The sequence below is a fragment of the Chiloscyllium punctatum genome, chromosome 36 (assembly GCF_047496795.1).
Source record: "Chiloscyllium punctatum isolate Juve2018m chromosome 36, sChiPun1.3, whole genome shotgun sequence".
Taxonomy (NCBI): domain Eukaryota; kingdom Metazoa; phylum Chordata; class Chondrichthyes; order Orectolobiformes; family Hemiscylliidae; genus Chiloscyllium; species Chiloscyllium punctatum.
The window spans coordinates 31063462-31076560 of record NC_092774.1 but is presented as its reverse complement, the minus strand read 5'-3'; the positions used below and the strand labels follow the sequence as shown (position 1 = coordinate 31076560).

General features: G+C 46.3%; 1 non-coding gene across 1 annotated transcript; it reads left to right on the top strand.

The window, feature by feature from the left end:
* Positions 1–3110: 3110 nt before the first annotated feature.
* Positions 3111–3184, top strand: trnan-guu (transfer RNA asparagine (anticodon GUU)). Its single transcript has one exon. It is a non-coding gene; the product is annotated as a tRNA-Asn (tRNA).
* Positions 3185–13099: the final 9915 nt, after the last annotated feature.

The following is a 13099-nucleotide window of genomic DNA, read 5'->3' as shown; positions in this document are numbered from 1 at the left end:
AGGTTTGACAGTACCTGACGGAGAAAACAGAATTCTGAAATTTTGCCTCTGATTCTCTTTCCACAGATGTTGCCTGACCTGCTGAGTTCCTCCTGCAATTTCTAACTGAAAGTTCATTTCATCTTTTGGGGTGAAACACTGAAATATCTGCAAACACCATGTGCCGATATTTAACCCTTTCGAATCACTGTGAAGTGATTGGATTCAAACAAACTCTGCGATGATTCACTCTTTCTCAGCTCCACAGGCAGAATGACCTGGGAAGTCAAGCTGTCAGTGTGGTTCTGTATTCGTGGGCCGAGTGGTTAATGCGATGTACATGAAATCCATTGCGGTTTCCCCACGCAGGTGTGAACCCTTCCGAGTGCAAAATGAGAAATGTCGTCGAAAAGAAAGGGAGCTTGCTCCCCGGCTTCTTCTTTAAGATTCAAATCAGTGGAGGGGGAAAAATATTTCACTCAAATTGGGAATGGTGGGAATCTGCAACCCACTGCCTGTTCGGGTGGAACAAGCAGATACCCGCAGAGCTTCTTTTGAGGCTATGAGCAAAGTGTTTGGAAATGAGACTAGAAGAGTGAGGGGCTTGAAATCGTGATCGAAATGAAGCAGGCACCTGAGGACAAGGGTGTTTCCTTTGCCAGTGAAAGATACTGCTTCACAAAGTTGGGCCTGTGGAAGGGAATCAGTGACGGTGATTATCTTTGGTTGTTCACATTGTGAATGTTCCCATTGCTGCGCATGTCCGTGTTAACGTCAGAACTCTGCAGCATGGTGGCGTCAGATACGCACAGGGCCGGGGCGCAATGGATGACGCATCTGACTCCACCTACCTGTTTGAAATGCAGCTCACAGCTTCTTCACACACCCCAATTAATCTTCTCATTGTCCTGAAGCCGGCATACGGTTTGAATTCCCGATCTGCGGGAATGAGAATCCTTTCACTGTCTCGCGTCAGTAAATGTCCCTGAGAACATCTGAGTCAACTCACAGCGCAGTCAGATGAGGGGAAGCTGAAATAGCCCCACATGCTGCTCACGGGCACATTTTATTCTCCCCAACTCAACGCCTCAACCACTGCGGCTCCTGGGAGTGGAAAAGAAACAATCACCAAAACCCAGTCTAAGCTCTGTGAATCTTCAGAAAATCAGCAAACGGTCATCCCTTCGGATTTTCTATCCTGGGCTGACAGCGATGGGTTTTGTCACTCTTTTGTAGGACATTGCAAGTAGATGTTTTGCAGAAAAGCACCACAATGCCATCTGATTAATCAGGACCTGGATGTTTTCGGTCTTTGAATGTCAGTGTTGTGCTGCAGAACTTTGTTGTTGCCAGTTTCTAATACTTATCTTCCCAGTCCCCTGTATCACTTGTCGAAAACGTTTAATTTGTGTCTTGTAATCCTTTCACTGTCTGCTCATGAGGATAGCGTTTCCATGTTTTACCTAAATTATCTTGACCTTGCATACCTCAAGCCTCAAGCTAATTTCACGAGAAACCCTCTCCAGTTCAAAAGCCAACTGTTAATGATGGCTCTGTTTCTTGTCACGTGTCCAATTTCAGATCGATGTTGTTAATGTCCCTTATACTCCTTCAGATCCAGGTTTCGCTCACAGGGCTAGAACAGAACTGTCACCAAATACATTTACCAATCTACGTACATCCTATCGATTGTATTAGCATCATCAACACTTCTCATCAAAATAACTCGAGAGACTTTCATCACAATTTTCTGTGAACAGTTCTACATTAGCTTTGCTGAATGAACCCCAAATTTCTTGAAGTGGCTCCTTATTTTCGGCCCTGATTATTAATCTCTCTCCGCATGGGAATGGATCCTTCCCACCCGCTCTATCTCTCATCAATGTGTGTAGTTCAATTCGATCTCCCATCAGCCTCCTCTGTCCTGATCAAATCCAGGGCAACAGGAACCGTTGGGGCTATGGCGCGGACAGGACAAGCCCAATACTCACCTTTCCTGTTAGAACTATTCCATGAGAAAGTTTAGACAACAACTTTGGGCGTGTAGTTGTGGCCGAACACTTAAGGTGTTGGCGTAGAGATCCTTTGGGGCTCCCCCGCCCAGGGTGGTAACCTGCTGGCTATGCTTTCTTCGCTGGCGATTTTAAATGACTTCCTGTTGGTTGCATTATCGCTCAAACTTCACAAAACCCGTCTCAATAAAGACCCGTTTTCTCATGTCTGGGAATTGATTGCCATGCAGGAAACTCGGGTTCTGAACAAACAACGTATCAGACTCACAATGTCAGCTCTGTTTACCTTTCCACAGATGCTGCTCGACCTGTTGGCTTTCTGCAGTATTCTCTGTGTTTATTAGGCACAAGTGCTGCTTTTCATTCAAGAACTTCAATCCCTGTCCTCTGGTAACTGACTCTGGTCAGTGGCAATTGGTTCTTCTGATCATTAATCTGCCCATTCCCACCGCTTCTTCTCCCATCATTACCAACAGCCCCAGGAAATCTCCAGTTATCCTTGTTTGCTCCAAAGCGAACATTCTCAACCTTGGGAATGTCTCCCCAAAATGGAAATTCCTCATCCCTGGACATGAGACAAGGCGTACAATTGGGAAGAGATTTTGGCAAAATATTGTCAGTTAGGAAATGGAAAAATGTTCAAATGTTCATGAAGCAAAACAGAAATCCCAGTCTCCAGCTTTGTGAACCTTTAGAAACACTTTGGGAAGCGGATTTGGAGGAGAATGAAAGATGACCTGTCCGACAGTCCAGACACCGTCCCCTTGTTGAAGAGGCCGGGAGGTTGATTCTGATGTTCTCGGCACACGAACTGATCTGAGACATTGAAAGAATTGTCGTTCCTGCACATCAGGAATTCAAACCCCTTCTCGCCTCCGAGCCAATGAGAGAACTCGGGAACAGGCAAAACACTGAAAGGCTCGAAGGGCGACGGCCCCGGAGTAAGAAAGCTAGTTCCTCGTGACATGGATGTGTCTGCAGACAGCCCCCGGTATCTCCAGAATGCATCTCCCAGGCTTGATTATGGAAAAGTTAAACTGATAGACGACAATTGTAATTCGAGGTGGGGAGGCTGAATTATAAAATCACGAAGCGATGGTGCCGCCCACATCTGCGCCTGTCTCTGTGGCGCAATTGGTCAGCGCGTTCGGCTGTTAACCGAAAGGTTGGTGGTTCGAGCCCACCCAGGGGCGGTGTGTTCGCTGCTCTCCTTTGGCTTCGAAGCTGTGCGCTTTTAATGGGGTCAGGAGAATGTTCCCCAAACGGAAATCTTCTCCACACAGGGGTTGCGAATTGACTTCATGTCTAACCTAAGGGACTGCGTATGCTGAGAAGACGAGACCCAAACAGAAAATCAACAGGTTTGACAGTACCTGTCGGAGCAAACAAAATTCTGAAATTTTGCCTCTGATTCTCTTTCCACAGATGTTGCCTGCGCTGCTGAGTTCCTCCTGCAATTTCTCACTGAAAGTTCATTTCATCTTTTCGGGAGAAACACCGAAATATCTGCAAACACCATGTGCAGATATTTAACCCTTTCGAATCACTGCGAAGTGATTGGAGTCAAACAAACTCTGCGATGATTCACTCTTTCTCAGCTCCACAGGCAGACAGACCTGGGAAGTCAAACTGTCAGTGTGGTAGTGAATCGTGGGCCGAGTGGTTGATGCGATGGACTTGAAATCCATTGCGGTTTCCCCACGCAGGTGTGAACCCTGCCGAGTACAAAATGAGAAGAGTCGTCGAAAAGAAAGGGAGTTTGCTCCCCGGCTTCTTCTTTAAGATTCAAATCAGTGGAGGGGGAAAAATATTTCACTCAAATTGGGACTGGTGGGAATCTGCAACCCACTGCCTGTTCGGGTGGAACAAGCAGATACCCTCAGAGCTTCTTTGGAGGCTATGAGCAAAGTGTTTGGAAATGAGACTAGAACAGTGAGGTGCTTGAAATCGTGATCGAAATGAAGCAGGCACCTGTGGACAAAGGCGTTTCCTTTGCCAGTGAAAGATACTGCTTCACAATGTTGGGCCTGTGGAAGGGAATCAGTGACGGTGATTATCTTTGGGTGTTCACCTTGTGAATGTTCCCATTGCTGCGCATGTCCGTGTTAACGTCAGAACTCTGCAGCATGGTGGCGTCAGATACGCACAGGGCCGGGGCACAATGGATGATGCATCTGACTCCACCTACCTGTTTGAAATGCAGCTCACAGCTTCTTCACACACCCCAATTAATCTTTCTCATTGTCCTGAAGCCGGCATACGGTTTGAATTCCCGACCTGCGGGAATGGAATCCTTTCACTGTCTCGAGTCAGTAAATATCACTGACAACATCTGAGTCAACTCACAGCGCAGTCAGATGAGGGGAAGCTGAAATAGCCCCACACGCTGCTCACGGGCACATTTTATTCTCCCCAACTAAACGCCTCAAACACTGCGGCTCCTGGGAGTGGAAAAGAAACAATCACCAAAACCCAGTCTGAGCTCTGTGAATCTTCAGAAAATCAGCAAACGTTCATCCCTTCGGATTTTCTATCCTGGGCTGACAGGGATGGGTTTTGTCACTCTTTTGTGGGACATTGCAAGTGGATGTTTTCCAGAAAAGCGCCACAATGCAATCTGATTAATCAGGACCTGGATGTTTTCGGTCTTTGAATGTAAGTGTTGTTCTCCATAACTTTGCTGTTCACAGTTTATAATACTTATCTTCCCAGTCCCCTGTATCACTTGTCGAAAATGTTTAATTTGTGTCTTGTCATCCTTTCACTGTCTGCTAATGAGGATAGCGTTTCCGTGTTTTACCTCAATTATTTTGACCTTGCATAGTTAATTTCACGAGAAACCTTGTCCAGTTCAAAAGCCGACTGTTAATGATGGCTCTGTTTCTTGTCACGTGTCCAATTTCAGATCGATGTTGTTAATGTCCCTTATACTCCTTCAGATCCAGGTTTCGCTCACAGGGCTAGAACAGAACTGTCACCAAATACATTGACCAATCTACGTTCATCCTATCGATTGTATTCGCATCATCAACACTTCTCATCAAAATAACTCGAGAGACTTTCATCACAATTTTCATCACACTTTCATCACAGTTCTACATTAGCTTTGCTGAATGAACCCCCAATTTCTTGAAGTCGCTCCTTATTTTCGGCCCTGATTATTAATCTCTCTACGCATGGGAATGGATCCTTCCCACCCGCTGTATCTCTCATCAATGTGTGTAGTTCAATTCGATCTCATCTCTCCACAATGAATGTCCCAGGCTTTATTATGGAAAAGTAAGACTAATAGACGACCAATGTAATTCTCGGCGGTGAGGCTGAATTATGAATTCACTAATATCCTCCCCTTCGTGATGGTGCAGCCGGCGAAGTCACATTTCTCTATCGCACCGTTGGGCTGTGCGTTCAGCAGTTTACCGGGAGGTTGGTGATTCAACCCCGCACAGGGGTGGTGTATTTGCTGCTCTCCCTCCAACTGCGAAGTTGTCTGCTTTTCATGGGGTCAGGCAAACAATTTCCAGAATAGGTGCTTCTCATTCTGTTTCGCTGCTGTCGTTTGTCCCGTGTCCAGGAACCGGGCCCTCTCCAATGGCAGAAAATTTAACCTTTTTGTTTCGAAACCTTTCTCTGACACCTGGGTGACCAGTGACAAGCATTTCCCTCCTCAACAGAGAACAGGAGAAGACCACGCAGACCTCCACGAGTGTGTCATCTCAACTGTGCAATTGGGCCAGTATATCAATGTGAAATATTCATGTTAGTTTTTTGGGAAGGAAATGAGAAGGCGAGGTACAGAACAGTGCGCCCTTAGACTGGAAAGCTGTAAAAGACGACATTACGTGAATAGGAGAGAATAGAACATGGCGGATTTCAGGCCCTAAAGACATGGAACTCGATATTGAAGACCGGGGGTGCTGTAGGGTCTTCAAGTGGAAAATGAGGCTTTGTTCTTCCATCTGGAGCTGAGCTTTGCTGGAACACTGCTGCATGCCTGATACAGAGATGTTGGCCAGGGAACAGGGTGGTGTGTTAAAGTGGCGGGCAACCAGAAGCTCAGAGCCTTTTTTTGCGGGCAGAACCGAGATATTCTGCGAAGCAGTCACCCAGTTTATGCTTCATGCTACTTTGGGGAAACCACACTGTGAGCAACGAATGCAGTCGACTAGGTTGTGGCAAATGTGCAGGTAAAGTGCTGCTTCACCTGGAAGGTATGTTCGAGCCCCTGGATATTCAGGAGGGAGCAGGTAAATGGGCAGGTGTTACACATTCGGCGGTTACAGGGGAAAGTGCCTTGGGACAATGGGAGGTGGGTGTGGGGTGTTGAGAGTGAAGAAAGAGTGGACCCAATGTGTAAGCCCTGCCCATTACCCTCCTCTCATATATACATCCGTGAAGTTGAAAGAACTTTCCAAAGAATAATTCAGTCCCACGTGACTCACGAACTAATTCATATTCATGTTCCTGGGCCAGCATCATTATTGTGTCACAGCAGCTGCAGGCCATCACCGGGGGCTCGACTAGAAGCCCCCGGGACAGTTTATCAAAGAAACCTCCCTGTGGGTCAGGGCAACCCTGCATCGGGAAGCACTGGGATGGTCAATCACTACCAGTTAACATGGGGAACACATCTCCACATTATGCAGCCTCGAGGCAAACTTCCCTTCCTTCTACTTAAAGTTCAAGAGCCCTCAAACCGAAATTCCCCAGGTACGTTTGGAAGAATTTTTCCAGGTGTTCGCAAAGTATATCTATGAGCACTTTGTTAAAGTTTGATTTTTGAGAGTGTTGAAACTTAGTGCTTTTGAGCGAAATCACAGTTCGAAAAAACAGAATGTGGGAATTTAGACAGAGTTTATGTTTGCGCATCGGCGATATGTCTGCGGGTGCGTGATCGGAGCATAAACCAGAAGGGAAACCATCTCTCCTAAACACTCAATATCCTCTTTCGCAGCTTTCCCGTATAGCGGCGCTCTGTTCTGCACTTTGCCTTCTCATCTGCTTCCCAAAACACTTGGACAATGAGAAGCAGCTGTTATGGAAACTCTTTGCCGCTTGCAATTCTTAGAGCAATGTCAAATGTATTTCACACTGAGCAAGTCTCAGCTAGTTCAAGAGGTGGGGTGCGTACGGGCGATGGGGTGCGCCTGGTTTCTAGCTCGTTGGTCTAGGGGTATGAATCTCGCTTTGACTCTTCTACTTTTCCGACTTGCCAGAGATCCGGTGCATGAGGAATGTCAGCAATGAAGCGAGATTGGAAAATTGAGACTGTCCTCCACGGAGAACAGAGGCCTTGCAAATCATGAGAGGCCGAGACAAAGGAAATAATGTTGTGAAAATGCTCCCACGCTACAAAGGATCCACAACGATTCGGCAGAGTTTAAATGTCAGGTGGGAAAGAAGTAAAAGTGACATTAGGAAGAACGTTTTCGTACAGGGAGTGGTTAGGGTCAGTAAGTCCCTGTCTGACATTGACAAAGAGGAAGATTCAATGGACCCGAAAGGGAATTCGGTGGTCACGTTCAGATGTACAGATTTACACGGAAAAGGCAAGAGAATTATACGAATTGAGTGACACGTTTACTTATGGGGTAGAACCAGCAGAGCGAAGGTGGGCCGCATGGCCTCCGTCTACGCTGTGACACATGTTGTGATTCAGTGTGAGCTGAATATGTCACGAAACACTGGCCCAATTTACACAACTGAGGGGAAGTGCTTGTGGAGATTTGAGTTGTTTCCCGCCGGTCTGCTCTGAACTGAATCCTAACGCCTCTTCTCTGAAATGGGAATGAGCTGGGGAAGTTGAAACAATTCGAATTCGAATCCCTACCGTGTGGAAACAGGCCCTCCTGCTCAACAAGTCCTTATCAACCCTCCGAAGAGTCACCCACCCAGACCCGACATTTACTTCTGACTGATGCGCCCAACCGACCGACCTCTGGGCACTATGGGGCAGTTTAGCATGGTCAGTCCACCTAACCTGCACATCTTTCGACTGTGGAAGGAAACAGGAGCACCGCAGGAAACCCACGCAGACACGGGGAGATTGAACAAACTCCACACAAACAAGTCGCACAAGGGTAGGATCGAATTCAGGTCCCGTTATGAGACAGCAGTGTTAACCACTGAACCACAAAGCCACATTATTTGCGATCGTATTCATTCCCTGCAATAATTCCCCACTCCGGTTCAGACGGGAATGACAGGACGATCAGCATTTCGAAAGCAGCATCACCACACAGACACAGTTCCCATGATGAGGACACATATCACCGATTGGGAATCATCTCGGAGAGATACAAGTGACAGAGAGTCACATGGAAATGATGGACTGAACGGCTTCAGGCTGCGGCGGAATGACGTCACACGTTGATGCCGTCCCTCTCCCTGTCTCTGGGACAGAGCGGCTGAGGGAGAAACAATGGCTCATTTTCAACTTCATCTGGGAGAGTTGGGGCTCAGATATTCACTGCTGCCCGTTCGCAGCAAAGAAACAGACGCCCGTGTTAGAAAGGTCTTTCTGCAGGATTGCTGTGTGAAGACGAATTCTGAACACCAAGCAAGCTGCACACAAATACACTCATATGAATTTACCTGAGGGAACAGTTTCTGGTGTCCATTTCTCTCTGTCCCGCCATCACAGCATCTTTCTGTTTCTTTGATTACAGACCTTTGTAATGTATTTAAAACTTGCCAATTTCCTACGCATTAGTGGAACTGACGTCTCCCATCCCAAGTGAGAGAGAGAGAGCAGAAGATCGGATGGGCTCTGCCCTCCCCAGAACAGTTTGCAAGTAGAAACAAAATGGTTTAATTATCCGCCAGTGGAGAGAGTCCGGTTCCTGGGAACGGGACAAACAGCAGCGTCCTGGGCGCAGGGAGACAGAATGAGAAGCAAATGTTGTGGAATCTCTTTGCTGTTTGCATTTCTTGGAGCAATGTCAAATGTATTTCACACTGAGCAAGTCTCAACTGCTTCAGGGGAGGGCGCTTGGGGTGTCAGGGGTCAGGGCAGAGACGGAATTCAACGGCCATTGGCTCGCTGGTCTAGCAGTGCGAATTTCGCTTTGGGTCTTCAGCTACACGCTGGTGCGAGAGACGCTGGGTTGGAATCCCGGACGAGCCCTCATTTCTTAAATTGCCTTGTGCAAAATTTCTCAATGAAACGAGATCAGACTGTCTGAAGGAAGGATGGGGCAGAGCTCCAATTGCAGTGAGCTATGCGAAGGGATCATTTGTGAAAGTGGAGTCAAGAATTGTAGATTGTTCGCCCGCGCAATCCGAATCATCCAGCTGCATTACTGTTCAGTTCTGAGTGCGAAATTTCAGGAAGCGGGAAGTGAAGTGATTGGAGACAGTGCTGAACAGGTTGAAGTGAATGGTGCCGTGCATGAGGAATGACAGCAGTGAAGGTAGATTGGAAAGTTGGGAGCTTTTGTTGAACGGAAGGCTGAACGTTGGCCTGATTGAAGTTTTCCAAGTCATCAGGGGTCTAGACAGAGGAAGTAATGAAGTGAAAATGCTCCCATGAATGAAAGGATCGAGAACCATTTGGCAGAGATTTAAAGTCATTAGGAAAAGTAAAAGTGACATTAGGAAGAATGTTTTCGTACAGGGATTAGGGTCAGTAAATCCCTGTTTGACAGTGACAAAGAGGCAGATTCAATGGACACAAAAGGGAATTCAATGGTCATGTTCAATGTAACAATGTGCAGATTTACAGGGAGAGGGCGACAGAATGATACACACAGAGACACTTATTTATATATTGTCTCGAGCCAGCAGAGCTAAGGTGGGCTGCATGGCCTCAGTCTGCGCTGTCACGCATTTTGTGATTTTGAGTAAAATCGGAGTTGGGCCAACAGCATGTGGGAAATTTGACAACGGATATATTCTGCCCAACAGGATACTCCATCACAGCAATGAAGGTGTTTTGACATCATTCTCGAAGGTACATGCCACAATGCAGATTCAAAACGGAGTATTTCTTTGAATCACTGAGTAATTTGTTTACAGTTATTCAGTGAAGGTGAGCGGAGTTGCGCCTTGGGAGCTGCTCCAGCTGATAGGTCAAAGCCGTTTTCTCCTGTGTGATAGTCCCACCAGCACTCCAATTTGTTGTGCTTCCAGTCAGTAGATGCAAATAAATGTCCCATTCTGATACACAGGCCACGGTGACCCAGCTGTGGTGACAAGCCTGTGAAGGGCTGAGTGCTCTTCTCCTGTTCTCTGTCTGGCTGCTATGATCCGAATCATAAAACCTCTTTTCTCCGAGATAGGAATAAACTGGTGAAGGTGAAACACATCAGTTGCGGTGTGTTCCATGCGCAGGAGGCCCTGCAGTAATTCCCCACTCTGTTTCACACAGCAGCATCCTCTCGGTGAATTACTCTTGGCAAAAAAAAACGATTGAACCAAATCAATGTCCGCCACTGGATTTTACTGACACCGTTTATAAAATTCAGGCTCACCGTTAATGTAGAGAGGGGCCGTCAGACTGTAGTTTCCGCTCCTTCTGGTGAATAAAGATAATTCTAACTGTGTCCAGTGGGAGGAAAGAATTTGCTGTTGGTGGGAAATATTTCTATCTGAACTCGCTGTCACTCTCCTGATATATTGAAACATAAAGCTGGGAGTCTCTAGATTATGTTGTAAAAATATCGGAATAATGTTATTCATATCCGTGCTGTCACCAACCGAACGAAGTGGCTGCCCACAGGGAGGCGGCAGTGTTTAAATCCCCTGATAGAACAGTTCATGTTTTACTTCTCATACTGGGGAAAGCTGAGCATTTACCCAAACAACGGGCGCAGCACCTCCCTGACACAGTATCCACAAATCAAACTGACAGCAAAGCTTCATGTGTGATCGAAAGTGCCCGGGAAGCAGACTTGGCTCAACACATACCCGCGAGCATACTCCTTTCTTGGGATATAGTTGACTGCAGTGAGCCTGGTGTGATTTGAACACATAATTGTTGAAGCTTGAATCAAATACGCTACCGTTGCGCCACAAGCCTACAGAAAGCGATGCGTTTCTATTCATGGTTAAGAGAACTGATTGCACTGCAATGATTTTACGTTATGAGGAACAACGGAGATCAACAGTTCATGTCTGTTCTGTCTCTCCCCCCTCTCCCTCTGTCTATCGAAACAATTTCCAACTCTCTCTCAATAAAAAACTGAAAGAATTGCAGATGCTGTATATCAGAAACAAAAAAACAGGAGTTGCCGGTGACCCTTCCATAGAACTGATGGTGATTGAGAAATTGTCGGTTTATATGCGAAAAATATTGTGGGAGGAAGGAGGACGCAGTAAATGATAGATCAGGACATAGCCCTAAGCGAGGGAAGAATTTTTGGACAGGAAAGGGAGTTGATAACAATCTGCGTGGGAGGGTGAACAACAGTAAATGGAGACTGTCCATAGCTAAGAATAGGTAGTGTGTAATGACAGACTATGTGATAACAAGGCTTGGTGTGTGTGGAAGGGACGAGGATACTATGGACTTCAGGCCCTAGATTTATTGAATTCGATGTTGGGACCGAAAGGATGTATGGTCCCCAAGTGCAATATTTGGTGCTCTTCGTTCTGCTGGTGCTGAGCTTCGCTGGAACACTACAGCAAACCTGAGACAGAGATGTTGGCCAGGGAACAGAGTGGGGTGTGGAATTGGCAGGCAACTGGAAGCTCAAGTTCTTTTTGCGGGCAGGACGTAGATGTTCTGTGCAGCAGTCACCCAGTTTACGCTTCATTTCCCTAATGTAGATGAGAGCACATTGTGAGCAACAAATGCAGTGGACTGGGTTGTGGGAAGTGCAGGTAAAGTGCTGCTTCACCTGGAAGGTATGTTTGGGCCTTCGCATAGTGAGGAGGGTGCAGGTAGATGGGCTGGTGTTACACATACGACAGTTTCAGGGGAAAGTGCCTTGGGACGATTGGGGTGGGAATGGGGGTAGGGTTGATGGGAATGAAGGAAGAGTGAACCCAAGGTATAACTCCTGCCCATTTACTTATCTGTCAAATAGAGAAATTTGTTAAGTGTGTACAAGGAAATTTTCTCAATAACAATCTAGATGTACATACTGGGGAGAGTGCAAAACCTAAGGGCCAGCAACCATAATTCTATTAACATTAGAATAGTGATTGAAAATAAAATATCAGTTCTAAAAGTTCAAATTCTAAATTGGAGGAAAACTCAGGTATTCGGCAAGATCTTTCAAAAGCTGATTGGGGGCAGTTGTTCGCAGGTTAAAGGACTGCTGGAAAATGGGAAGCCTTCAGATATGAGATAACAAGAGTCCTGACAGTATTCTCCTGTTAGGGTGAAAGGAAAGGCTGGTATGTTGGGGAACGCTGGATGACAAGAGAAATTGACATTTTGGTTAAGACAAAGAAGGAAGCATATGTCAGGTATAGACAGAGAGATCGAGTGAATCCTTCGAGTATAAATGCAGTACGAGCATACTTAAGAGAGAAATCATGAGGGCAAAAAAGGGGCATGAGATAGCTTTGGCAAATAGAGTTAAGGAGAATCCAAAGTGTTTTTTATAAATACATTAAGGACAAAAGGGTAACAAGGGAGAGAATAGGGCCCCTCAAAGATCAGCAAGACGGCCTTTGTGTGGAGCTGCAGTAGATGGGGGAGATACTGAACAGATATTGTGCATCAGTGTTCACTGCGGAGAAGGGCATTGAAGATATAGAATGTGAGAAAATAGATGGTTACATGTTGAAACAATGTCCATATTGCAGATGCGAAATTGCTGGATATCTTGAAATGCATAAAGTTGGATAAATTCCAAGGAGCTGATCAGGAGTACCCTAGAACTCTGTGGGAAACTGGGGAAGTGATTGCTGGGCCTCTTAGTGAGATATTTGTATCATCAATAGTCACAGGTGAGGTGCCGGAAGGCTAGAGGGTGGCTAACGTGGTACCACTATTTAAGAAAGGTGGTAAGGAAAAGCCAGGGAAGTATAGACCAGTGAGCCTGACATCAGTGATGGGCAAGTTGTTGGAGAGAATCCTGAGAGACAGGATTTACATGTATTTGGAAAGGCAAGAATTGATTAGGGATAGTCAGCATGGCTTTGTGCTTGGGAAGTCA